This window comes from Pelodiscus sinensis, chromosome 5, assembly GCF_049634645.1.
Source record: "Pelodiscus sinensis isolate JC-2024 chromosome 5, ASM4963464v1, whole genome shotgun sequence".
In the NCBI taxonomy this organism is placed as follows: Eukaryota; Metazoa; Chordata; order Testudines; family Trionychidae; genus Pelodiscus; species Pelodiscus sinensis.
The window spans coordinates 66,594,217-66,620,839 of NC_134715.1; the positions used below are offsets into that span (position 1 = coordinate 66,594,217).

The 26,623-nt window shown below is 40.1% G+C and overlaps 1 long non-coding RNA gene across 1 annotated transcript in view; it reads left to right on the top strand.

The window, feature by feature from the left end:
- Positions 1-26,623, top strand: part of LOC142829444 (uncharacterized) — a 91,195-nt gene that overhangs the window by 9,158 nt on the left and 55,414 nt on the right. The window contains exon 2 of the long non-coding RNA XR_012903857.1: positions 11,440-11,511. This is a non-coding gene — a long non-coding RNA (uncharacterized LOC142829444). The remainder of the gene's footprint in view (positions 1-11,439; positions 11,512-26,623) is intronic.

Consider the following 26,623-nt stretch of genomic DNA (forward strand, 5'->3'; position numbering starts at 1 on the left):
TGATAAGCTTCTACCAACTCCATCTAGCCTTCAAAATATCATTTATTAAATCTTTCCTCAACTTGAGGAGAAAAAGAACATATGCACTGGGTTGTTTAAAGGAATTTTATAAGTCAGATTCTGACGGACAATGTGCGGTGCACATGACTGCATAGCAATTTTGCAACCTTCTGTTGGAAGAATGGACAGGTAGGGGTCTGCTGATGCGATAAAGAGCCTTTCACTTCCATGTCACTTGTTGGAATGTGACCCATGTCAGTACTAATCAGAGGTTATTTGTATATTCTGTGTGAAATGCATTGTTGAGTTTAGTCAACTTTCAAGTGAAAATAAGTGCTCATAATGTACTAGGGCCCTACTACATTCAGGGTCCATTTTGGTCAATTTCATGGTTTTAGGATTTAAAAAAATCCTAAATTTCATTATTGTAGGTGTTTAAATCTGATATGTCATAGCATTGTAACTGGAGATCCAGTCCCAAAAAGGAATTGTGGAGAGGTGGTTGCAAATTTATTGAAAGGGAGCTGGGCTCTCAATCAGCAGATGCCACTCTCTGGTACTCCAGTTCTGAAGGCAGCAGTGGAGAAGTAAAGGTGGCATTGAATGGTATTGCTATCCTTACTTCAGCACTGCTGCAGGTGGTGCATTGCCTTCAGAGCTGCATGCTTACCTAACATTTGCTGCTGTCCAGCCAACCTGCTCTGAAGGCAGTGCAGAAGGAAGGATGACAATACCACAGCTCCCCTCCTCTCCCTGAGAAACTTTTTGTGATTCCCCTGCAACTCACTTTGTTAGGACCACCAATTTCTCCCCCTGTGAAATCTGAATACTGTAGGGTAAAAAGCACATAAGACCAGTTTTCATGGGGGGAGATCTTAGTCCATGACCTTTTTTTGGAGGGGGAGGGAGCTGTGAATGTTAGGGCCCTACCTATAACCCTCGTATTTCTGCAAATTCTCCATTACTTTTTCTCTCAGACACAGCATCTGTCAACCTGTTAGCCATAGAAGCAATGCTGTGCTCCTACTCTGGAGTATGTGTGTGAGGGATGAAGAAACATAAAACGTGTAATTATGTGTTCATAGCTTAAGCAAACAGGGCAGTTTATAGAGATGGGATATAAAACAAGGCAGTGAGAAATAGGAGCATACTCGCGCTTATCCCTGTTCTTGGCAGTGGGCATGAAAAGGTAACACCGCATGTTGCTTACGCTGCACAATTACATTTCTTGTAAGACTGTACATTTTAACCTCCCTTTTTGTGGTGCTAAAAGGGGTTATATTGGAGAAATCCAACTTTTGGAGAAATACATTTAGGTTCACATGCCTTAAAGTGGCAGGAGGTAAAATTTTGTTGAGTTTCTTCTGGGTTTTTTCTTCATCCGATTTTCATGTTGCCCACAAATATGGCTTGGGTCTCACTTGTGCAAGGTTGATTTCACATGTAGACAGTTAACATTTTGAGAATATTTGTAAATATAAATTGATCTGTGCATGTTCCAGGCTTACCACAGCTGAGCTGAGGGTGTGGTGGGAGCAGGCAGGTAGCAGCTATGGGGAAGTATGAGGTGGCATATTATGAGACTAGAAGGGATATGTGCTGGACTTAGGAGACTGGGAACTATAGGGATATGCTTCTCAGTCATGGAATGGAGAGGGCCTTTTGAAGAGACAGGAGAAGGGGCACACGGAGAACAAGAGGTTTGTGGAACATTGAGCAGAATACAGGGGATGAGCTGAGCCAGAGAAAATGAGGAGGGGGGAAAAAGTGAAGTTTTATCTTTCTCTTACTGTCTGTGACTGAGATGAAGAGCCGTTATAAGTACTCTCCTTGAATAGCTTATAGTCTAAACACAGTCAAGGTCAGAGAAAGAAGTATCTTGTAGATACAGAAATGAGGCAGGGAGAGATTAAATAACTGAACCCAGATCTCTTGAGTACCAGTCATTGCTTGAACCTTCCTCTTTTCCTAGATATGACTTTATCCCCTTAAAGTTTTCAATACAGATAAAAACCTTCCAGTCTCAGTTGATTCCCCACATTTCCCACCTTGGCGTATATAAGCCAGAAATATGAGATCAGAGCACAAGCACTTTAACTATTATCTGATGGAGGGAAATCAAAGAAGAAATGTTGGAGTAAATTGAAAACTGTGACCATTGTAGCTGAAGGTAACAAAGGAGATGTTTGAATTGCTGGATATTCTCTCTCACTCTAAGATTCCTGCTTTTCCTGCTAAGATAATGAAAAAAGATTTCTAAATTCTTCTAGCAGGCAAGGAGAGCTTGTCCTGCAGGCATAAATGACTATCTTGTTACTTGCCCTGAGATTAATGTGGTTTGGCTGTGGTCCTTCTCAGCAGGGATGCCTGAACAGCAACTCTTGCATACTTTATCATTTTGACTTTTTGAATATTGACTTAAAGATATGACAACATTTTAAAGTGACAAAACATACTTCCTTTCCCCTACTCCTTCCTACTTCTCAAAACAATTAAGCTTTATTTTTTTTTCAAGTACAACAGATAAACCAAAACCAGACTGATTGTACCACATAAGATAAGTAAAGAGGGTTAGGATGAATGGAGAGGAAATGACATTTATTTTCAGGGTCTCCATTAATCATAAACTTCTAAAAAAAGGCAGTCCAAAATTGCTTTAAATGTTTTAGGCATTGCCCTTTTGTCTCATCCTTGTCATTTGTCAGCTGTGAGGTCAGCCACATCACTGAACTGGGCATCAGTTTGGTGTGTGGGGGGGACTTTTTCTGTTTTAGCAGGATTATTGTTTTAGTAATCAAGCCTGTGCATTGGAACCATGTCACCTCACATCAGGCAACCTCCCAGTTTCAAAATGTCAAGAACAAAACCTAAGTTGAGGGCTCCAACTTAACATCCACTGTCAAATTGTCCTTTGACATTTCTCATACCAGAAATTCTTGGTATGGGGCACTATCAAAATATACAAGCTAGTGAGACACCAAGAGTTCCATTTCAAACAGTGATCGGCATTTGAGGCCAATGAACATTAGCCTACATGGGGATCAGTATATTCCAAAGAACCTTTTGGTGAATAGTCATAGTCTTAGGTTTGTAAGTTACTTTTTTGAACATTAGATTCAATAGTGTTCCCTTGGGTTGGATTGAGTTGTATATCCAAATGTCTTTGCCAAGCAACCATCAAATTATCAATCTTTAGCAGACTTATTTGGATCAAAAATCATAAAAAGATACTGTTGCTTAGATAAATCCAGAATGTTTTCTCCAAAATAATAAACTATCTAGAGATGACAAGGCATTTAAGCCAAAGACATTTAGAGTTAAATGCTTCAGTTGGAGATATTTACATGCTGTCAACCACAGTAAGCCAAATTATTACGAAAGATCTACAAAAGGTTTGAATTTTTATTCAGTTAGTTGTGACTATCATCATCCCCCCACCCCCCACATCAAGGTTTTGCAATTTAGTTTTTTAGGAGAAATGATCCGGTGGAAGAATCAATGGAAGCAGAACTTTCTAGCCAAGTTTGTCCAGACTTGCCTCACAGGTGGTATTTGGGGAATTCTGGATCAATCCAGTCTAAAATTTAATTCTCCAGTTCCTGAAAAGGGGAGTGAGAGGGTATACAAATACTCATTCAGTCTGAACCCAAGGCAGGGTCTGTGTGGTCATAGCTAACAGCCACAAAGATACATGGATTATTAAAAAGGTAATGTGATCATTTTAAGTTGGGGAGGGGACTAAATCCTACAGAAAATCTGCAATTTGTTCAGAGGGTATTGATTGTGTCCAGTTCAGGAAAGCAGTGGAGAAATTGGAGAGGGTCCAGAGAAGAGCAACAAAAATGATTAAAGGGCTAGATCGCATGACCTATGAGGGAGGACTGCAGGAATTGGGTTTGTTTAGTTTGGAAAAGAGAAGACAGAGAGAGGTCATGATAGCAGTTTTCAAATACCTAAAAGGGCGTGTGAAGGAGCAGGGAGAAAAATTATTTTCCTTATCCTATGATGACAGGACAAGAAGCAATGGGCTTAAATTGCAACTAGGGAGGTTTAGGCTGGACATTAGGAAAAACATTCTAATTATCAGGGTGGTTAAACACTGGAATAAATTGCCTAGGGAGGCTGTGAGATCTCCATCACTGGAGATATTTAAGAGCAGGTTGGATTGACAGGTTGGGTTAGAGCATATGAGCTTGATCTAAGTAATAAATTGACTAGCAAATCTAAATTTTGCAATACATTAAAAAAGATAGTCCTGGGCTATACATTCAAAAACTTTGTGGAATCTTTCAAAAAAGATAGCTAAAGGTTCTTCTTTGGGTAGCGTCCCCGTGGGTGCTCCACTGTGGCTGTTGGGCTCATCCCGGTGCTGCAGATATGCATTGATTGATATCTGCGAGTCCGACAGCCATAGTGGAGCAACCATGGGGCAACATACCTCAAAGAGCCGTCGTTACTGCACAAGGTGAGTAACTTCTTCTTTAGACTCTCTTAAAGTGACAGTAATATCAATCAATGAAAATTACCTGAGCCATGTCTCTCACAAGGGAAGCTGAACTAATTTATGTGTAAAATGCAAAAGGAATTATCCAATCACATAGAAAGAACTTCAGTTAAAATCTTAGGATCACAATTGATTAAAGAAATTAATATGTAATTACTAGTCTAAGGTCTTTCCCAGGTTGAGGAATAACTGAAATTGCAGCTTTTTTAGAGTAAGCAGGATAGTCTATGTTCAAGGAGGCCAAGAAAGACTTAGTCAGTAATCGAGATGCTAAAATTTCAAATTATATTTTTGTTAAATTCAGGTAGGAATCTTTCCAACCTTAATTTTTTTTTTTTTAGCATGAATCAATTTGGCAATTTTTCTAGATGGGCATTTAAAATTTCCTCCTGAGAGTCAGAATTGTGGCAGGGGTAACCTATTAAAAATTACTAGAGAATCTTTCCCTCTTCACTGAAATACCTTTTTTAATAAAACTGTTGAAATTGTTCATTAATACCCGATTGTGCGTATACAAAATTGTTGCTATTTGCAAAAGCAGCAGTAATCTTATTTGTTAGCTTTTCGTTTGTCTATAGTTTGCCAGTGCTCTCACCAAATATTCAGTAGTTTTTGTTTTTTTCCCAGACAAAGTCAACCTTATGACAGAATGTTTTATTTCATATCTTAGATTGAAGATTCTGCAAAGGGGCAGAAACATCATATACCTCCAAGGTTTTAATTTCCTATATAAGGATACCAGTTCTATGTTCTGTTTCTTTTTAAAGATAGTGCAAGAGATCATGTGGTCTCTGAAAGACTTTATAATCTTCCTCAAATCTGGAAGCAGCAGGGGATTTGTTCTTTGTTTTTTTTAATTGAAACTCTCTACTAGATAGTTATTTTAGCTGGAGCTACATACCCTGGGGATCTGAGCTGTGTATCCTCAGGTATAATTATCCTCAGAGAATTTGTCAAGTCATGTGACACTGTGAAGTAGTCCTGCCTCAAATATATTGAATGAGCTACAGGGAAATAAAACCTATAATCTTTTTTATGTGGAAATTGAGAAATCCTACAGCATTTCGTTAACCTAGAGCAGCGTATCATCTGGCCAGTATTGCAGTATAGAGATAGAGATTTACCAAGGACTGGGGTTAATTTTGTTAAAGTAGCCATCTATAATAATAGGATGGTGGCCTATGTCACTTAGTCATGAAGTATGAAAAAATGGGCATCATCCTGGTTTGACATGTAAAGATTGAAAAGGTGAATATAGATTTGCTAATTTTAGCTTTGAAGACTGTAAATATTCCCTTTTTGTCAGACCTTTAGATCAAAATATTAAAATATGACTTTTTATACATTGGTATACCCCTTATTTTAAGAAGAAAAGCACATATAATCTGAGAGGCCTAACCAATTGTAGTTTGCAATCTTCAGGCTCTGTCGGATGTGTCTCCTGAAGCATGGCCACGTCAGTACTTTATTTTTAAGCTGTGTGTGTTCAGTAGGGTTATTAATCTCTTTAAATTCCAGCTGATGCATTTAATTATTGGAGCCATCATTGTTAAAATCAGCTAACTTTCTTTGTTTGATATTACCAGGTAGAAAGCAGGGAAAAATAAAACCAAATCAAAACGGGAGTTTGTCTCCTGCCACTGTTTTAGAAATCATTTGTGTACAGCAGAAGCTGCATATCAATACTAATAGGATTCATTTTGTTCTTATGTATATCTGTAAATGGGTCATTCATAGCCATTGAGTACTATTTCTCTGATTTTTCTGCTATTTGTATTATCTCTTATGGTAAGAAGTGTCTGTAACTGGGACAAAAGATCATGTTTTAGTCTTAATGTGGTTCACTGACCTACTATAAATCCTTTTTTCCTTTCACAAGGTTGGTCAATCAACTGACAGGCAGACTGTCAGTTGCATCTGCATTTGTTTTAAAATCTGGTTTGTATTGGGGCTGTTTGCCTTGATACCACACAATTATACTTGTATAAAACAGGGATAAGAAAGGCTCGGAATCAGGGCCGTTTTTCAATCTTCCAGTTGTGCTCCACAAAGGATATGCTCAGAAGTGATATTTTTATTGTTGATACATTACTAACGTCCATTTTTATGGGTTTTAGTGAAGTTTGTTTCATGTTCAAGATTGCTTATGCAATGAGTGTTTGAAATTTCTAAATTCAAATACTGAGTTAGAAGAGATGGAGGCAAAGCAGTTCCGATTATTTTTTACATGGGCATAATTAATTTTTCAGTCAATTTAAAGAGAGTAGAAGAGATTTTCCTCCAACTGAAGAAAAAGTCACTTTTTGGGGGAGAAGAAAATTAGTTTAGATACTGCCACAACCAGCATAAGTTTTGTTTTTTTTTGAGGGGGAGCTTAGGTGTACGTAGCATGGCACAAAGGAATTTAGCACTCCTTGAAATATGCCCTTTCTTTTCAATGTCTCGATTTAAAGTTCAGTGAAGTGGAAATAAAGTACAAGAGCTTATCTGCACTCAAGATAATACAGAGTAATCTAGGCTCATTGTCAAAACTGAGAGAGTACAATTCGGGGGGAGGGAGTGTTGTTGTCTGGGGTAATATGAGACTGCATGAGTGAACCCAGGAGTCCAAGGAATTAGCAGGAGCATTAATTGTGTGACAGATCCTTAAAGAGCAACACATTATAAAGTGTCAGTTATAGGCTATTGGTATATATTGCTGGAAGTTAAAGTTGCAAGGAGGTTTGGACTCATGCTGTGAATACATAGGAACCCATCAATAAGTCTCTCCTGCTTGTGGTTGACATCTAATATGTCACACTGGTGATCAGCTGCCCTAGAGAAGCAGGACCGGGGAGCTTGCAGAGCTGCATGAGGGCTTTTATCACTGGTGCAGCATATTATCAGAAGCTCTGTGTGTGGTCCAAAGTCCAAGGCATATTGCAGCACTTCTAGTCCATCCCTTCCTCAAGAGAGATGTTTCTGGGTAATACAATCTCATGTGCCTTCAGCTAGTATGGAATGAAGCAATGCTAATAGGACAGTGTTTATTGGTATGTGTTTAGATCAGTATCTGCCTGCCTGCCAGCCAGCCTGATGAATAGTTCACATTCATTAATGCTGATAAAGAAAATTACTGAGCATTTTTCTTTTCTGGGTGTGGAACAAATCATGTCCATTCTGAAGTTCATTAGCCCAATGAGCAAGAACCTTCTCATTTGATTTTTGTATTTGTATATTTTATTATGCATTATATGCAATCTACAAAATGATCTTCAATATGCAAGAAGCAATCACTTATATTTTTAGTTAATATCTATCTTTTCGTTCAGAGAGAACCTTTAACAATTAGGTCAGTTCTAAATTAGAGTACAGACAAAACATTTTCAGATTACAAATACACATTAATCATTCTGTGCATCATAGCATTCATTTCATGATTTAACTTAATAAGTATATTTCCAAGAAACAGTCTGATGAAGTGACATGTTGAAGACTCCAGTATAAACTTTTAAAATGTTGATTGATTTAATTTAACAAGCACACCTGATATTTGCATATACTAATTTTATTAATTATTATTAAGTTCACACATCATGCATTTTGCTGGCTTCTAATTCCCTCTATATCAATCTGAATTTGTGAGTCTATCACATTTGATATCTCCAATCTGGTACTTAAATGCAACAAAAGTAGACACAACAATTCTTTAAACAACGTGTAGTGAGTAACATAGAAAAACATTGTTTTATTCAATACTAATGCTTGCTTTTGCCCATGTTTTACTTCAGACATGAACAAATGAAGTTAAAAAAATGAGAAACAGAGAAGGTAAAACCATGGGAATTGGAGATAAGGCTTCAAAATAGACAATGAAGAGCTAGAAAAGGTAGATCAATAAGGTACCAATCAGGCAAGATGGTACATGCTCTGCAGAAATAAGAATTGGCAAAGCGAATGTAGCCCTTGGATGAAATTAGGAACATTTGGAAACTTAGTTTTGTATGTAAGGATACAGCATTAAGCTTCTGTTCAGCTAGTGGTATAGCCATAGCAACCTATGGCAGTAAACCTTGGCAACTTAAGAAAACAGATGCTCAGAAGTTAGATTTCATAAGTGCTTGCAGGGAATATTAGGAGTAAGCTATGAAGAAAGAAACAAATGGTATCAGAAAAATGGATAAAAGTGAGGTTTCTATCACAAACAATTTGTAAGAGAGGACATCAATGGCTAGGGCATGTGTTATGAATGGATCATAACCAGCTACCAATTATGATTCGGAAGCCAGAAAATCCAACAAAAAAGAGGGGTAGACCAAGGATGACTTGGAAGAGTGTGATTATCAGTGACATAGAACAATTCAATTTGAAATGGAAGGACTTGGGTCACATGGCAGCTGATAAGCAAGCATAAGGATTACGAGTAGCCCAATGTGCTGAAAATCGTGGGATGATCTAAGGTCAAGATGTCCAGCGTAAGGATGTTAGGGGGTGTCAACACTACCACCCTAGTTCGAACTAGGGTGGTTAATGTAGGCAACCAGAGTTGCAAATGAAGCCCGGGATTTGAATTTCCCGGGCTTCATTTGCATATTGCTGGATTCCACCATTTTTAAATGTCCGCTAGTTTGGACTCCATGCCCATGGCTACACGCGGCACGAACTAGGTAGTTTGGATTAGGCTTCTGATTCCGAACTACTGGTACACCTCGTTCCACTAGTTTGAGCCGCGTGTAGCCGCGGGCACGGAGTCCGAACTAGCAGACATTTAAAAATGGCGGCGCCAGGCAATATTCAAATGAAGCCTGGGAAATTCAAATCCCGGGCTCCATTTGCAACTCTGGTTGCCTACATTAACCACCCTAGTTCGAACTAGGGTGGTAGTGTAGACATACCCTTAAAGACTAGTCGACGATCCAATAAGCATTTGTTTATTGGATAGTCAGTCTACTAGTCAATTCCCCCTTGCTGTGTCTATCAGAGTCCCCAACTAACCCTGGGTTCCGGGAAAAAGTTTAGTGGAACCCGTCAGCTGGGGAGTCCCCAGTTGATCCCTGGTTCCACTGAAATGCCACACGGAGTCCAGGATCAGCTGGGGAGTCCCCTGCTGACCCTGGGCTCCATGAGAGCGCTTCCACTTTGAAATGCACAAGAGCCTTTGTTGGGGACTCTTGTACATTTCAAAGCTGGCATGCCATGCACAGCCCGGAGTCAGCGGGACTTCCTGCTGGCCCCGGGCTGCATGTGGAGTTCCGCATTCCTCCTTTGAAATGTACAAGAGCCCCAGAAGGGGCTCTTGTACATTTCAAAGGAGGAATGCAGAAGTGCCTATCATCTAGTTAAGTAGTCGATAGAAATTCCATCAACTATTTGACTAGTAAATTAACTGATATTTAACATCCAGAGATACAGTCCTGGGCCCAGTGTGACCCCAAACCTCTGTCTGCCTGCCTGGAGGGGAAATTAGGGTAGGTCAATGCAACTGCCCTGTTCTGTATATTTCCCCTGAAGCTCTGGTACTGATCAAGGTATTGGTCTAAGTGGACCATTTGTCTGACCAGTATTACCATTCTTATGTTTTTGCCTACCATCTCCATCATTGCTTTTCTCATTCACTTCACAATATGACCTGCTTCTCTGTTGTATGTTCTAAGCCTAGAAACCAAAAGTAAGGTCACAAGATTTATCTAAGAATAAAGAAAGGATTCCTGGAAGAGGTTTGTGAGTGGGAACCTCCTCCTCCTTAGTATTGTTCCCATTCACTTCACAGGGCTGAGCCTTAAATTATCCTAAGTAAGTTTGGGTTGACAGTATTTAAGCAAACATTTAATTTCTAATATATGTAGCCATGAGACCATTCTGGTGAGAAGAAAAGTTCCTGAAATTCTGACATTGCATTTCTGCATCGGGCAGAAACAGTGTCTTCTCTTATTAGATAGAAATGGTGCCTTTGCCTCTGTTTGTCAGAAGCTGGAAATGGGCAACATGGGTGGATCACTTGGGCTATGTCCACAATGTAGGCTTCTTGCACAAGAGTTTTTGCACAAAAGCTTCTTGTGCAAGAGCACGTCCACACCTCAAAGCGCATCGCAAAAGCGTCACAAAAGCAATGTCCTTTTGCGCAAAAGAGCGTCCATGCTGCTCTTGCACAAGAAAGCTCTGATAGCCATTCAGTTAATGGCAATCAGAGCACCTGTGCTTTTTCCCATAGGGGTTTATTGCACAAGAAACCCCTGCGGAGTGTCCACACTTGCCTTTTTGCACAAGAACTCTTGCGCTAAAAGGAGGTTTACCTACACTGCAAAAAGCCCTCTGTTCTGCCATTTTACTGACTATTTACTTGCGCAAAGCTCATTTGAGGTGTGGACGCTCTGCAGATTTTTGTGCAAAAACCTGCAGTGTAGATGTAGCGTTGATGATTACCTATTCTATTGATTCCCTCTGTAGGAATTAGCATTAGCCACTAGTGGACGACAGGTTACTGGGCTAAATGGACCTTCGGTCTGATCCAGGATGGCTGTTCTTATGTATGTTTCTTATGTATTTTGAGATTTACCTTTATTTAAAAAAAGAGAGAGCTGGTTACATGTGAATCTTTACTTTGTGTCCTCTGACACAACATTAAAGGTTAGCACTTAAGAATAATGTTTCTGCCAGATAATTAAATAAAACAATACAAACCAAACATAACAAGTGAATTTATAATTGGATATATGCCTAATATGACATTTGTCCAAAAAAGTTATCTCTGAGCCTCAGTGGATTTTTGTCACAATTGTTCTCAGAACAGTTCCTTATATCATAGTCTTTTTGGCTGTTAAGGTGAATTGTCACTTGAAGTCTCTTTGTTGCTCTTGATATTTGTTTGTCCATGGTTGTGTTAACTCTGTTAGCACATAGTCACTCTCAGTATTATGGGTGCCTGAGAGAGCTATTGTCCTTTTGCTTTTATTTAGATCCTGTTCATCACAAGGAACCAAGGACTTTGAGGAGGGTTTGACATCTTGATGCAGATGATACCTTGGCAGGTTGTCCATTACTTTTTTCTTTGGAATTGTGATGTAATGATCTGTTTTCTATTACAGCATATCTTCTATACTAACTGTTGTTCTGGTCTAGCTTCAGGACTAATTGTTGGCTCAATTAGCCTGTTCGATATGACCACCAATCAGTATTGGCGGTCCAAATGAAGTATCTTAGGATGTGTTGCAACACAATGTTAAGTATGGTTCCCTTCATGCACCATGACACTTTTTAAAAATTGAGTTACTTTGTGACTTGAATTGACTAAGGAAAAAGTCTATATAAGCATACTGGTTACAGCACAGTCTTCAAAAAATGTGCCTTAGTGAGAGAAAAATACTTACTCAGATGTTAAAAGTCCTTTTAGCTTCACCAATGTACCATAAATCTTGTGCAGTGATGTTGCAATCTCATGAGACCTAAATCTAATCTCTGACAGCTTCTATTCAGATATTTATTATGTGAAACACTCATCTTGGCAAAATCTTGATGGGTTCTATCATTTTTATGTATAATGTTGCTGTAAGGAACTGCATTTATTGACTGTCGGGTGAAAATGTGATATTTATGCAAACTGATTTTGTAAAGCAACATCTGCTGTTTGCTTTTCAGGGCCCTTTTCCCATAAAAGTCTCTGCATAGCTATAAAAAGAGGTTAATTTAAGATTAAACTCTTCCTTTTTAATACAGCCTCAAGTAAATAGTTTCAAAAAGGAAAGGAACTCTTTGGTGCATTTTCATAAAAATAGGGCTGAATGCTGTTATCTGAGCAGTGCAGGATTAAGCTGTCTAAGTACTAAGAAAGGGCCAAGTAAGTTGGTCATGTAAGCCAGATACTGAGATCAGTGTTTGCCCCAAACTTAAGCCAAGACTTAATGTTTTGTTTGGAGGGGGCGAGGAGGGTTCAATAAAAATAACCCTTTAAAATAGAGCAATGCATAGGGGACAGCATGGTCCAGTGCCTAGGCTGAATATCCAGCACTGAAGTTAATGACTCTATTCTTGATGGTGCTAAGGTTTACTCAGTGACTTTAGGCAAGTCACTTAAATGTTCTGTACTCCCGGTTCCTTGTCTGTGAAATGGGTAAAATAATCCCCTCACTTTTTTGAGAGCTTCAGAAGACAGATGCTCAGTATTCTCTTTATTTGTACAATAAGCATAAACACATTTTTATGTTTATGTAATTATGTTTGTTTTTCCCTCTTATATTTTGGAAACCAGTCTTTTATCAAACTAGTCCCATGAGCTTTATGGATAATATTTGTCCACTATTAATACAGTTTGTATTATAATATACGCAATACTTAGGTGCTGGCTTCTCATTGGACAGTTCCTGCCCAGAACAACTTTTGATCTAAGACAAGGAAGAAATGAAGGTGAGAAAGGAACAAAGGCCACATTTTTGGATTCTCCCTTCTACCACCACCAATAAAAGATACCTAGAACAGATTCTGAGCTAGTATAAGTTACCATAGCACCACTGATTCCTGTTTTGGGCTAAGCCCACCTTGGCTCAGAGTACATTTAATAGAAAAGATGACTTTTCTATGATTATACATGCATTGTGGATAACCCAGGACCCTTCACTGACGTGTGTGTGTGTGTGTGTGTGTGTGTGTGTGTGTGTGTGTGTGTCAGGGAAAGTGCATAATGATCACCTCTTTAGGAACACAGGACTGTTCAAACAATTGCAAGCAGGGATATTCTTTCCCTAGTGTCAGGTTACCATTGATGTTGAAATGCCAATAGTGATTCTAAGGGGCACAGCGTACCTCTTGCTCCACTTGCTCATGAAGCCATATGCTAGTCACCTTGACAGCTTCAAGAAAATATTCAATTGCTGGCTCAGCAGTTGTAGGACAGGGAAATGTGCTTCGTAGCAATTTGAAGGGAAGTTAGCAGTCTTTATTCACCAGATTAGATGTCATTGAGAAAAATATCCCTCTGGATATCCCTGTTGTGTCTTTCATAATTTCAGTGAGGCAAAGGGGCGGGAACGGGAGCGGTGGAAAGGTGGTGCCGGGGTGAAATGGATCTCTCCAGTTTTGTGGCTTCTGAACATTGGCTCGCAGAACTAGATGACTGGAATGGTGAGCTTCTCCATTCTACTCTATCATCTTGATACTATTATCCCACAAAATTGAAATGTGTAAATAAGTAGCCTCATGAAAAATGTAGTACCTTATGTAAGTCAGCAATACGAGAATAACGCTGGTCTGTATCTATATTAAAATAGTGTTGTTAACATGTGATTATGTTCCTATAATTTATATCCGCTATTTCTTTCTAGCAATTATGAAATGCAGCAATTCATATCCTATACTGTTGTTTAAAAAAAAAAAAAAAAAAACTAAGCTCTTGAATTCAAAATCCTGGAAACCCTGATCTGGCCATCCTGGGGGAGGTGGGACTTGAGCACACGACCCTGTCCTCCCAACATGAGTGGCATATCCCGTAGGCCACACAAGAACCTGCCCCACCATGTTCCTGTCAGGCTGACCCTTATCCAGGTTGGCTCCTGTTCTGCTTACCCACTTGGCAGTATGTAAGGAATTCCTGGTGCACTTCACCCCCAGCTCTTCCTTTTGACAGTCTTTCACAGAGCTCCTGCTGATTAATTGTTATGCTGAATATGCTTGAATTAGTCATTAATTTTGCCTAAAAAGGAATAATCCTGGGACATTTTCTATAGCAAAATGCTATTGCTTGTATTATTAATTACTTTCTCTAGTGGTGGTTCCCCTCCCCTCTTCCTGAGAACAATCACTTTTTCTTTCTGCAATCCAGAGACTTGGGGAAGAAGTCAGACATTTTTAGGCACCTGTGATAGAAATTGCTGTTTAAATGTATCAAAATACTCAGCATGTAACACAGTTCATCACTGAATGGTTGGGGAGGGTTACATCACAAAGTGTTGGGTGGAAAGGAGGTTGTTTTTCAACTACGTGTACACAAGTGGTTTTCCCTATTGGAAATAGCTAAGGACAGAAGTGTTATTGTGCATGTTTGTATGCCATTGCAGATGGCAGAATTTGCGTAAAGGATGGAGAAGTGATGAAAGGAATGGTGACTTAGGCCATGTCTACACTACGAGATAAGGACACATTTCTTAAGGTCCACTTCTTACCACCCAATTTTTGCAAAGTTGAAGTTCCATGTCCCCATTGTGTGCAAAATTTCCCCAGCGGGGAGAATGCCAGAAACATTGAGAGTGATGTACTGTGGGTAGCTATCCCGCAATACCCGTGCTGGTTTGAATTCTGGGTTAGGCTTCAGGTGCATGCTGGGACCAAAACTGTGCAACAGGTGACTCTGGGTTCATGATTTCAGTGTCCCATAATTAACTTGTCTATTCCCTCCCCCTTGCTTGGGAAACAGTCTTTTCGCTCCCTTTTTTTTTGGTCCTGGTTATTTGTGCGGATTCCATAGCAGTGCAAGCATTGAAGCATTGTGATGATGTTTGCCTTGGTGCACCCAATGGTGGAGTATGTCGAGAGCGTATGTATGGGATTCCAGCAAGAGAACAAATCTGAGGATGCTATGGATGTGCTGTTTATGTAAGCCCTGGAGTTGAGTGAATTGAAATACTGCAGGCATTTGATCTGCTAGAAACAGCATTCTGCTGGTACTGGTGCTATTTTCTTACTTCGGCCAGAGCCTGCAGATGGGAGAATAAGAGGGGAGGCGGGGGAGTGGGAGAGATGGGCTGAAGGGATGGGCTAATAAAGTTAGTAGCAGAGAGAGCAACTAATAGCTTCCCCTCCATCATTCAGGTTGCCATGTGAGATATCAGGGATCTGTACCCAACTGTGGGATGCCCTGGGAGGAGGGGATTGTATCAGAGGTTATAAAAAAAAAAAATTCTTGGCTCTCACCGCTTGCCTGCTGACCATTCTCCTGCACCATCCCCTCGCTGTCCTCCACACTGCTGCCCTTATGAGTGTTTTGGAGGATTCCACAGTGTCTTGGGAAGCTGGTTGAGTCCTCCACACCTCATGGTCAAATGCAGTGCTTGTAAAAGTGGCTTGTTTGCCATTAAACCGTCTGATTTGTCTCATTGTGTGTAGTGGTGTGTGGTTTTTTTTTTTTTTTTTTTGGTAGGACTACCTCATATTCTTTATTTTCACATGGTACTGCTGGGCACCCCGGCACATCATTTCTCCATCATGGACTTTGTGATCTTTGCATAGATATTTGAATTATTTTTGCTGGTTGGAAGCTCTATGAGAATGGATTCCTCTCCCCCTGCATCAATAAGGTCCACGATCTCTTTCATGCTCCATGCTAGTGCTTGTCTGTGCCCATGGGACCTGGAGCTCATGGAACTTGAATTCCTGGCCCAAAGTGCTGCCTGCTCTGTGTTGTCACCACACTGCCCACTAAAGAAATTATATTCAAAGTTTCCCATGGGCTTTTCCTGTTCACTTAGAGAACAGTAGAGTCCTGGTCAGAGCAGGCACAGTGGAATGCCTCCCATGGGCCAAGAACATAGACTTTTGCAATGTTGTGTTTACACTTCCATAACATAACTTTGCATGCTCAACATTTAGGATTAATGCTTGTGAAAAACAGGCCTTTAAGTTGATAGAACAGGCTTGGTAGTAAGGATTCATTGTTTAGAATAGTGATTATATGCAGATAAATTTGACAAACTTCTAGTATAGACCAGGCCTCAGTTGCCAACCTAATCCTTAATGCTATGGAAAGTGTAAGGGACTATATACTTTTTTCATGGTGAAGGTCCAATTTCATTCATAATGTGGAGTGGAATATAAACATAGGCCTAAGTCTACAGCCTGGTCTACATGCAAAATTATATCAGTTTAACTTAATTTTTAATTGATCATTTATCATTTGATTAGAAACTCATAGTTAAATTGAGGCAATTGTGTGTGATCACTTGGATCGACTAAAATCTGTATTTTAATTTATAGGACCAAAATAACCAGTTTTAAACTGATATCAGTATGTCTCTGTGGGATTTGAATTGATAATTAATTAAATTGGTGCAAGTTTGAGTAAACACACCTTCTGTTCCTCTTCACCCACTGAAATTCATTGAGAGTTAGGTGTCTCTAAAATTCACTCACCATGATGCATGTGCTTAAGTGATTTGATTCATTTTTTTAAAACACTGCAGTCTTCCATCTCTATCCAGTGAAGTGCTTACTGTAGGGAAGCCTGGACAGCCCTGCCTTGACAATAATGTCTGCTTTGAGGATAGTGCAGACCCCTGTAAAGCAAACCCCAGGCCTGGTTCTAGTCTTGTGTGCCAAAGCATGCAGGCAAGGCTTGGGTTAAAGGAAATTGTTTTGCATAACAATGCAGATTAAGCCTGGTACAGCAAGACCACATCAAACACAAACAGGACAAGCAACCTTATACTGGTACTTCTGTTCTGATAAGCAAAAATTACAGAGTACAGCCATGAAACTTTTAACTACATGTATAGTTTTAGCAATATCCTGCGTGGCAGAATGTACTCCAAATATGAGTGTAATAGGTGCTTTATACAATACATAATTACCAATATGTAATCAATTGGTAGAGATGATTAGAACGACCAAGTCAAGTATAAATATAGGTGTAGAACACATAATTGGTGGAAGGGATGGGGTAAGGGGTCCCCACTAACTTACTCACTGCAGTTAAGAAGTTGGTGCCTGTTCCTACCAGCAAATGCATTGTGGAAGCCTCTACACGTGGGGAAAGAAAGAGGCCACGACCTTCCATTTGACAAGTGTAACTTGCTATTGGTGGAACTGTGTGATATTTATAGAAATAAGTACATGTATGCTTATATCTGTAACGTTACATATATTGTGAACTGTCCTAGGCGTAGGTAGTGTTATATTGTCTATGCTACCTATCCCATTCTTTGGAATGGATTTATGTAATTCTTCATTTCTTTCCTTTACTTTTCTGTGTATAATAAAGTTAGATTCAGTTTCTTTGGTGTTTACTGGCTCCTCTCATATCTAATATCCCAAACACACGACACTTCCCTCTGAAGTCAATGGGACTTAAGTGATGGAGTATGTAAAGGGTAAGTAACAATCTGGATAATGGTTACCATGTTAAAGAGAAGATTGGCTAAGGCAGTATTTTTTCTGCTTGAGAGAAAGTTTGCTTTCCTTTCACTTCCTGTTTGCTGTGAACAAGGAACATAACTTCTAATGAATCCCTTGTGTGTAGAACAATGTTATTTTCTTTTCCCCCCTTCTCTATTACCATTCTTTTTGAAATATATATTCAGAGTCACTTCTCTTTCCCCGCGCTATAAACTGCAGATTCGGGCACTTTGTGGTGTGAGAACTGTATGCATCAGCTAAAAATGATGTAAATGGGTGGGGATAATTATATTCATCACATGGTTATTACTATTCATTATATAGCTTTACACATTACTAAATAAGAGTTTAAGAGGAGCTGTAATAGATGTGTAATTACATGCTAATTCGGATAAAAGAGTTTACCTGTAGTTAATTTGTTGCTCTCGCAGACAAGGTTTATGGGGCTTGAGATGGAACAAGTATCCACAGTAAAGAAGCCCTTCTACTTTATCTGCCTTTGGGTCACTTTACTGTTTTGCTGAATATGGGTTTCATACCAGCTTAAAATTCTACCAAGTTAGAATGCTAGTGTGTTACACTCACTTGCATTAGTATAAATCATTATACTAGGTACAGGACAACATAGAATCCAGCCTAAAATGTTCTGATAAAGTGCCTTTACTTAGTTAATTGATTATCTAAATAAGTAATGTAATAGACTTAATTCTAAACCATTACCAACCCAGATTAACACCACTGGTTTCAGTGGAGTTGCTGTAGGTTGTCATCAGTATAACTGAAATCAGAATCTCTCTCTCAGTCCTTAAATGTGCCTATTTGAAGTGAAACCTTAGCAACAGTTCAGATAAATCTGGAGAAAATAGCACAGTCTTTCAAGAGCCGGTGAACCCTTTTTTATTACAACTTCTATCTTCAAAGAATCTATATTACCTTTTAAAAATGCATGCTCTGGACTGGAACTTGGTAAAATAGATTCTTGGTGTAGAAGCAACTATATGTGAACCCATTTTGAGGAGAGTAAAAATAAAATTTTATTGAATTCATGTGTGTTCTTTTCTATCTCCTCCCCTCCCCCCCAAAAAACCCCCTTTTTTTCTGAGGATATACTAGGCTGGATCATAGATTAAAACCTCAAATTTTATATTTTTACATTTTGAAAAATATTGGGTATTAATCAAGGCACTACGGTTTTGTAAGTAACATGCATTTTCCTTTTAAAAATTGGAACATCTAATTGATTCAAGAGTTTTTAACTCCATTTAAATCAATGGAAATGTTACCTCTGTTCAGTTCATGAGGACTTCTATTGATAAGACAGTACATTTAGAATAGTGGAGGACTCTTCTCCCATCAGGTATTGCAGTTATTTTGTATGACTGACTTCTATTGATGTCAATCACAGTTGAAAAGCATTCTATTTCAGTCTCTTGAGAGAGGCTGAGGATTGTATAGCTTTGATTTGGAGGCATATTTTGGACTTCAGAATTTTAATTTCTGGTGATAAATGAATAGAAAATAATTAATCTTGGTTTTTTGATTCTACAATGAGTGCTGGCAGTGAGAAATACTTCCCATTTTAGTACTTGAAAATAAAGCACAATAGCTATGGAAATTATCCAAGGATAATGAACGTGAAACCTCAGGATGACAATTTTATAGAATCACTTTTCAGATTAGAATTACTCCTTAAAACATTTCAGCAAGTTAATCAGGAGGGAGCAGAAACAATATCATATGATTCACATAATTGCTTAGCTATTCATGTTGTTATGAACTGTTATAGATCAGACGCTATCCTGAAAGCTGTTATTTTGACTATTTGGGGAATACGTATGAATATTTTATCCCAAAATTGGAATGAGTTCATGAATGGATTCACTGACACACAAGGGCTTAGTTCTTCAGATTATTCACAATGACTAATATATCCATCTCTATTTTTATGTAGAACTTTATTTGAAGAATTTCAAATGACTAATTAGCAGGTCATTGTTAAAGGCAGGCTTCTTACATGACATTCTGTGGTAGGTATACATCTATATCTCTATAAATCAGACAGTATAGGTTGTACCTCTGAAAACTGGCACACACTGGTGGTCTGGTAGGACCATTGATGCTCCTAGACCAGAGATACCAGAAGCCTAAGGGCAGGAGGGCCAGCTGGGGTTGAGCAACAGAGTTGGCAGCCCAGCTGGGGGGCAGCACAGGACCAGGGCTGGAGTCCTTGCAGCAATCTCCAGCAGCCTGTAGCAGAGCAGTGCTGAAGACTCATGGCAACCTCCAGCAGCCCTTGGGAGCACGAGGCAGAGGCTGCAGCCCCATAGCAGTGGCGAGCCAGAGTCCCCCGCCAGTCTGCTGGAATCCTGCAGCAGCTCCCTGGAGCATGAGTCTGGGGCTGAAGCCCTGTGGCTGCCTCCAGATGCATGAGGTGGAGCCCCACAGTAGGAACTGGAGCCTGTGCTGCCTAGGGAGCTTGCAGCAGCTGGGCAAGCAGCCCAGCTATGTTGGGCAGCTGGGTGAGGCAGGGCATTTGCTGGGGGAACCTGTCAGCAGCATGCAATGGGCTTGGAGCCCGTGGTTGGAGATCCCCTCTGGTTGACAAATTGTCGTCTTAGGGACCAGTCAGATGGAAGGTCTGGTCTGTGGTATTTTTCATACTATAGACTTAATAGTTTGGACTGGTGATTTAGGAGAAATATTTGAACTGAATTTAGAACATGTCATTTAGCAGCTGAAATTCTGAAAGCTGAGAAGTTCAGCTATTGTAGTACCTTCTTCTTTTGCATTAATCCTCTGTGTGTGTGTGTGTGTGTGTGTGTGTGTGTGTGTGTAAACTCTGTCTGGGGGTGAGGGATACATTTACAATGGTGGGAGGCTCATAACTTGGAAGATTAAATGACTGTTCTGAGGCTTTCCTGAAAATCTGTCCATTTTCCACTGATGACGACATAGTTTACAATTTCTGGTCACAAAGGTGAGATTGAAATCTTTTGACAGTGTGCCCTCTTCCATTGTACTTTGCAGGAAAAGGGCTTCATTATTTAACTAAGAAATCAGTGAAGGCAACTGGTTCATCCATAGCTATTTAGCTTCACTTCAGCTGAATTCACTGCTGCATGTTATTTAAGGCTGTTTGGAAAAGAATAAAAAGGGAAAACACACTATCTTGAAATTTGTTGCATTCACTTTCCCCCCATAAAGTACAGGGGGTCTTATGTGGCAGGCAGAGGTTGGAGTTCAGTGTGGGGGAAGAGGACAATAACATGAAAATGTATTTGAGAATGCAAGTACCTATTTATTTGTGTATAACTATTGATGCATGCAGCTTCATATTTTTTCTGTGGGTGCCTGGGTATAAACATGACTTTCATAAGCAGAAATCAGTCTTCAGTTTTCAGTCTAATTAGATCTGAAGGAACTATATTTTTTCCTCCACAATTATGGCCATCAAATCCCTTCCACTTAAGGTGGATTTTAATTTAAGGTGCATTTACAAAATATTCAGATAAGGCCACCACCAGACATATAATCTTCCTCCTTAACACAATTCGCTTTTACCAAAGTAAATTGCTGCTGTAGTATCTCTCTCTGCCATACACCTTATTTCATTGACTTCTGCATTGCTAATAAGCTCAGTATTCTTGTTCCCATATTTAGCTTTAATGAGCTATAAGGTCAAATCTTTCAGAGACAACAATAACAGCATCTGTACACAAGGCAGCAGCGCTGGGCTCTAGTTTGCCTGAGTGTTTGGAACACCTGGGTTTGCAGGTTTATTTTTTACACTTGGACACTCTGATTGGATGTGCCCAAGTGTACCACACAAATGACATGCTTTTGTCTTCCTTCAGAGTAGGTGGTTTTTCTATTCTGGGCTCGTATGAGCTTTTCTAACAGAAGTGGGGCAGGTCCCTCTTTTAAACTCCTTTCATTATTTAGATTGGGGAGAATTCTGATTTCCCAAGAGTTTATTTCTTTCATGACTTCAATTCTGCACAAATTAATCTGCAATTTCAGCAACATACAAAACAGAACTTGGCTCTTTATCGCATAGCAGCCCAGACTTCATCTGGTACCAAATTTAATGTCTGTTCAAGTGTAATGGCATTAATTGTTCAAAATCACTAGGAACTTTCTCACCAGTAATCCACACTCCTGACAAAACCAAACACATTTATGAACACATCCTACATAAGAAATATTAGACATTTAAAAATTTCTAAATTTTTAACCTGTATGTTTCAGAAGTAACCTTGGAATGTTTTAACATAGTATCTTTCTATTTTACATAATTCAAAACTCCATCCATTCCCTTTTATTAAACATTAACTGGAAAAGCCAGGGAAATCTGTGAGAAAGCGTGGTCACCTTACACTGGGGTATAAAGTGTTAAAACAGGCCGGAGGGAGGACTATGGCTAGAAGCCAATAGGAAGAGGGCTTGTGGCAGCCAATCAGAGCCCATCAGGGCTGTATAAAAATAATGGCTAACCAGGAGGAGCTCAAGCTCTGGAGAGAGTGTGACTTAGCTGCTTGATAGCATTGGTACCTTGGACAGAGCAGTGCTGGGGAAAGGCAGGGTGAGTCAATGGAGCTCAGAACTGATTAAACCCTAGTTTGAGGCCCAGAGTCAGGGACCCAGGGTGGTGGTAGGGCTGTGGAGGAGCAGTCAGGTCAGGAGAAGGCAACAGATCCACACCCCCTTGCCAATGATGAGTAGTGATTTCAAACTACAGTTTGCCCTGGAGGCAGGGATTAGACAACTGGAAGTAGTTTACTGAGGCAACGTGGGTGTGGGAGGTTGGGGTTTCCCAGTAGGGGAGGTCCCCAGAGTGTGGAATACAGACATGGGGCAGTACTCTGAGGGAAGGCTACAGTGGTGTGGAAGGGACAGCGATGGAGAAAAATGGCAAAGTGGGTGAGACACCACCACTAGTAGAGAGCACTCCAACACTGGACTTAGCTAATTTTTGGAGAAACCAACAATGTCACCATGGACAGTTACAATCAGGACAGGCAAACACCATTCCTCTGGTGGTGAATTCACACAGATGCTCAAAGTTAGATAGAAATTTCTTTCTCTTCAGTATCTTTGTAAATGGGACAAATCCTTTCCCAGTTTTGTTGTTGTTGTTGTGGAGGGGAAGTGGAGTTCCAGGCAGCGGTGACTTTTCTCTATTTTTCCAACACTTGGAGTGGAAGCATAGCAGTTTCCTGTTGCATCTGGTGAGCCTTCTCCTCAGCAGCTAGCAATTCCTTATGCCTGAGATGGTAAGCTCTTTCTCTTTCAGCACCTGCTTCTTCCATTTTAGCAATCACTTCAGTTCTTGTTCTGGGGCTTTTTTTTTTTTTTTAAACAATCATCTTTTGTAAGCACAATTCTTCAAGGCACTGTCTATCCAGGTCATCATAGGATGATCATTGCTCAATCATTTAAACTGATTTTTTAACTCTTAAACTCTCCATTATATCATTATTTTTTGACAAATGTGGGGTTCTGGTTGAAAACCACAATTCACATGTGTAACATGTATCGTACCAACTATGACAATGTGACCGGGATCTCAGGGGAGCCCACTGAGGTCACTCAATTAGGGTGATTCCCCCAAAGAATGGGGCAGCCACTCCCCAAAGCTGGTGGTTATTGCAATACATAGCTTCATAGAACCATGGAGCTGGAAAAGACCTCAGAAGGTTGTCAAGTCCAGCCCCCTGTTCTAGGCAGGACCAATCCCAACTAAATCAACCCAACCAGGGCTTTGTCAAACTGAGATGTAAACACCGCTAGGGATGGAGTCTCCACTACTTCTCTAAGTAACCCATTCCAGTGCTTCACCACTCTCCTAGTGAAATAGTTTTTCCTAATATCCAACCTGGACCTCTCCCACCACAACTTGAGACCATTGCTCCTTGTTCTGCCATCTATCACTACTGAGAACAACCTTTCTCCATCCTCTTTGGAACCTCCCTTCAGGAAGTTGAAGGCTGCTATCAAATCCCCCCTCACTCTTTGCTTTTTCAGACTAAACAGACCCAACTCCCTCAGCCTCTCCTCATAGGTTATATGCTCCAGCTCCTTCATCATTTTGGTTGCCCTCCGCTGGACCCACTCCAATGTGTCCACATCCTTTGTGTAGTGGGGGGTCCAGAACTGGACACACTACTCCAGATGTGGCCTCACCAGAGCCGAATGAAGGGGAATAATGACATTTCTGGATCTGCTGGCAATGCTCCTCTTAATGCAACCTAGTATTCCATTAGCCTTCTTGGCTACAATGGCACACCGACTCATATCCAGCTTCTCATCCACTGTAACCCACAGGTCCTTTTCTGCAGAACTACTTAGCTGGTTGGTCCCCAGCCTGTAACAATGCTTGGGATTCTTCTGTCCCAAGTGCAGGACTCTGCACTTGTCCTTGTTGAACCTCATCAGATTTTTTTTGGCCCAATCATCTAATCTGTCCAGGTCACTCTGGACCTTATCTCTATCCTCAAGTGTATCTATCTCTCCCCCTCGCTTAGTATCATCTGCAGACTTGCAGAGGGTGCAATCCATCCCCTCATCCAGGTCATTAATAAAGATATTGAACAAAACCGGTCCTAGAACAAAACCTTGGAGCACTCCGCTAGAAACGGACTACCATCCTGACATTGAGCCATTGATCACTACCTGCCTTCTAGCCATCTTTCTATCCATCTTACCGTCCATTTATCCAATCCACATTCCCTTGCTGGCAAGAATATTGTGGAAGAGCATATCAAAAGCCTTGCTAAAGTCAAAGTATATCACATCCACTGACTTTCCCGTGTCCACAGAGCCAGTTATCTCATCATAGAAACTAATCAGATTGGTCAGGCATGACTTGCCCTTTGTGAATCCATGCTGACTATTCCTAATCACTTTCATCACTTCCAAGTGCCTCAAAATAGATTCCTTAAGGATCCCTTCCATGATTTTTCCAGGAACCGAGGTAAGACTGACTGGCCTATAGTTCCCTGGATCTTCCTTCCCTTTTTTTGAAGATGGGTACTACATTTGTCTTTTTCCAATCATCAGGGATCTATCCCAATCTCCATGACTTTTCAAAGATAATGGCCAAAGGCTCCTCAATGACATTTGCCAACTCCCTCACTACCCTTGGATGCATTAAGTCCAGACCAATGGATTTGTGTATGTTTAGTTTTTCTAAATAGTTCCTAACCTGTTCTTTACCCACCAAGGGCTGTCCATCTTCATCCCATCTTGCGTCACTTAGCGCTTTAGTCTGGGAGCCGACCTTGTCCATGAACACAGAGGCAAAGAAAGCATTGAGTACTTCAGCTTTCCCCACATTATCTGTCACTAGGTTACTTCCTTCATCCAGTAGGGGCCCTACACCCTCTGATCAACTTCTTCTTGTTAACATGCCTGTAGAAACCTTTCTTGTTATCCTTCACATCCTTTGCCAGTCACAATTCCAATTGCACTTTCACCTTCCTGATATTCCCCGGCATTCTCGAGCTATACATTTAAACCCCTCTCTGGTCATTTGTCCAAGTTTCCACTTTTTGTAAGCTTCCTTTTTGTGCTTAAGTTCACCAAGGATTCCCCCCAAAAGCCAATTCCTCCTGCAATGAGGTTCACCAGCTAATTCGATTTAGGGCCCTTTTGGCCTTGGAAAGGGTTCAGAAAAGGGCAACTAAAATGATTAGGGGTTTGGAGCAGGTCCCATATGAAGAGAGGCTAAAGTGACTGGGACTTTTCAGTTTGGAAAAGAGGAGACTGAGGCTGATAGAGGTATATAAAATCATGAGTGGTGTGGAGAGGGTGAATAAAGAAAAGTTATTCATTAGTTCCCATAATATAAAGACTAGAGGACACCAAATGAAATTAATGGGTAGCAGGCTTAAAACTAATAAGCTGAAGTTCTTCACACAGCACGTAGTCAATCTGTGGAACTCCTTGCCAGAGGAGGCTGTGAAGGCTAGGACTATAACAGAGTTTAAAGAGAAGCTAGATGAATTAATGGACGTTAGGTACATAAAAGGCTATTAGCCGGGGGTAGGAATGGTGTCCCTGGCCTCTATTTGTCAGAGGCTGAAGATGGATGGCACGAGACAAATCGCTTGATAATTGTCTTTGATCCACCCCCTCCAGGGCACTTGGTGGTGGCCACTGTCAGCAGACAGGCTACTGGGCTAGATAGAACTTAGGTCTGACCCAGTATGGCCATTCTTATGTTCTTATGTTCATTTAATTTTGGGTGAACAATAGGTAATCCTGGAGACTTCCAAACAGATCTATTCCCTAGAAATACAAGTGATCTGTTTTATAGATGAATATAAGGTAATTATTTTCTACTATTCACAGATGATTTGCTATTCACTTCAAAGTCAGAAATACAGGAACCCTTTAGTTACATTGTGAACCTCTAACAATCTATATGCAAACACAGAAAACCACAAACTTTACCTACCAGTATATCCCTAAAGATTCAGTTTGGGTCATTTATTCTGCAGAATGCTTAACCCTGCCTGGCCATGTGTCAGACATAGCCATTAATAGTATAAGGTGCACCACAGAAATCAAACATTTTTTTTTATCTTGTGCCTATGTGGCCAACCAGAAAAATAACAAAATACTGTCAGCAAAAATAATTCTACAAGAGAGATTTTAGATGGTGAGGGTCTGATAGTTTGTTGAAGGGATGGTCAATTTCTTTTTGAAGCTAAACTATAGTCCAGGGATTAAAATCTATTTAGAATGATATCCTTTGCAACCCTCTGACATCAGTGTTGTGTGTCTGAATTTATCCCATCTGAAAATCAGAATCTTACCCTATATACTATAACATTAGCATGCTGTACTACACTGCACAGAACACTGCTTTTATATCTGTTATAATATTTATAGCTCTCTACCATTTTATGTACCTGCTTCTATCACTTTTTTTCAAGAGCTGGCCATGTATAGCTTTATGTGAAGTGTCACTCATTCTTATCTGATCTGGATAGTTCATTGCTTTCTAAGTGTAATACCATAACTTTCATCCCATGGTTCCCT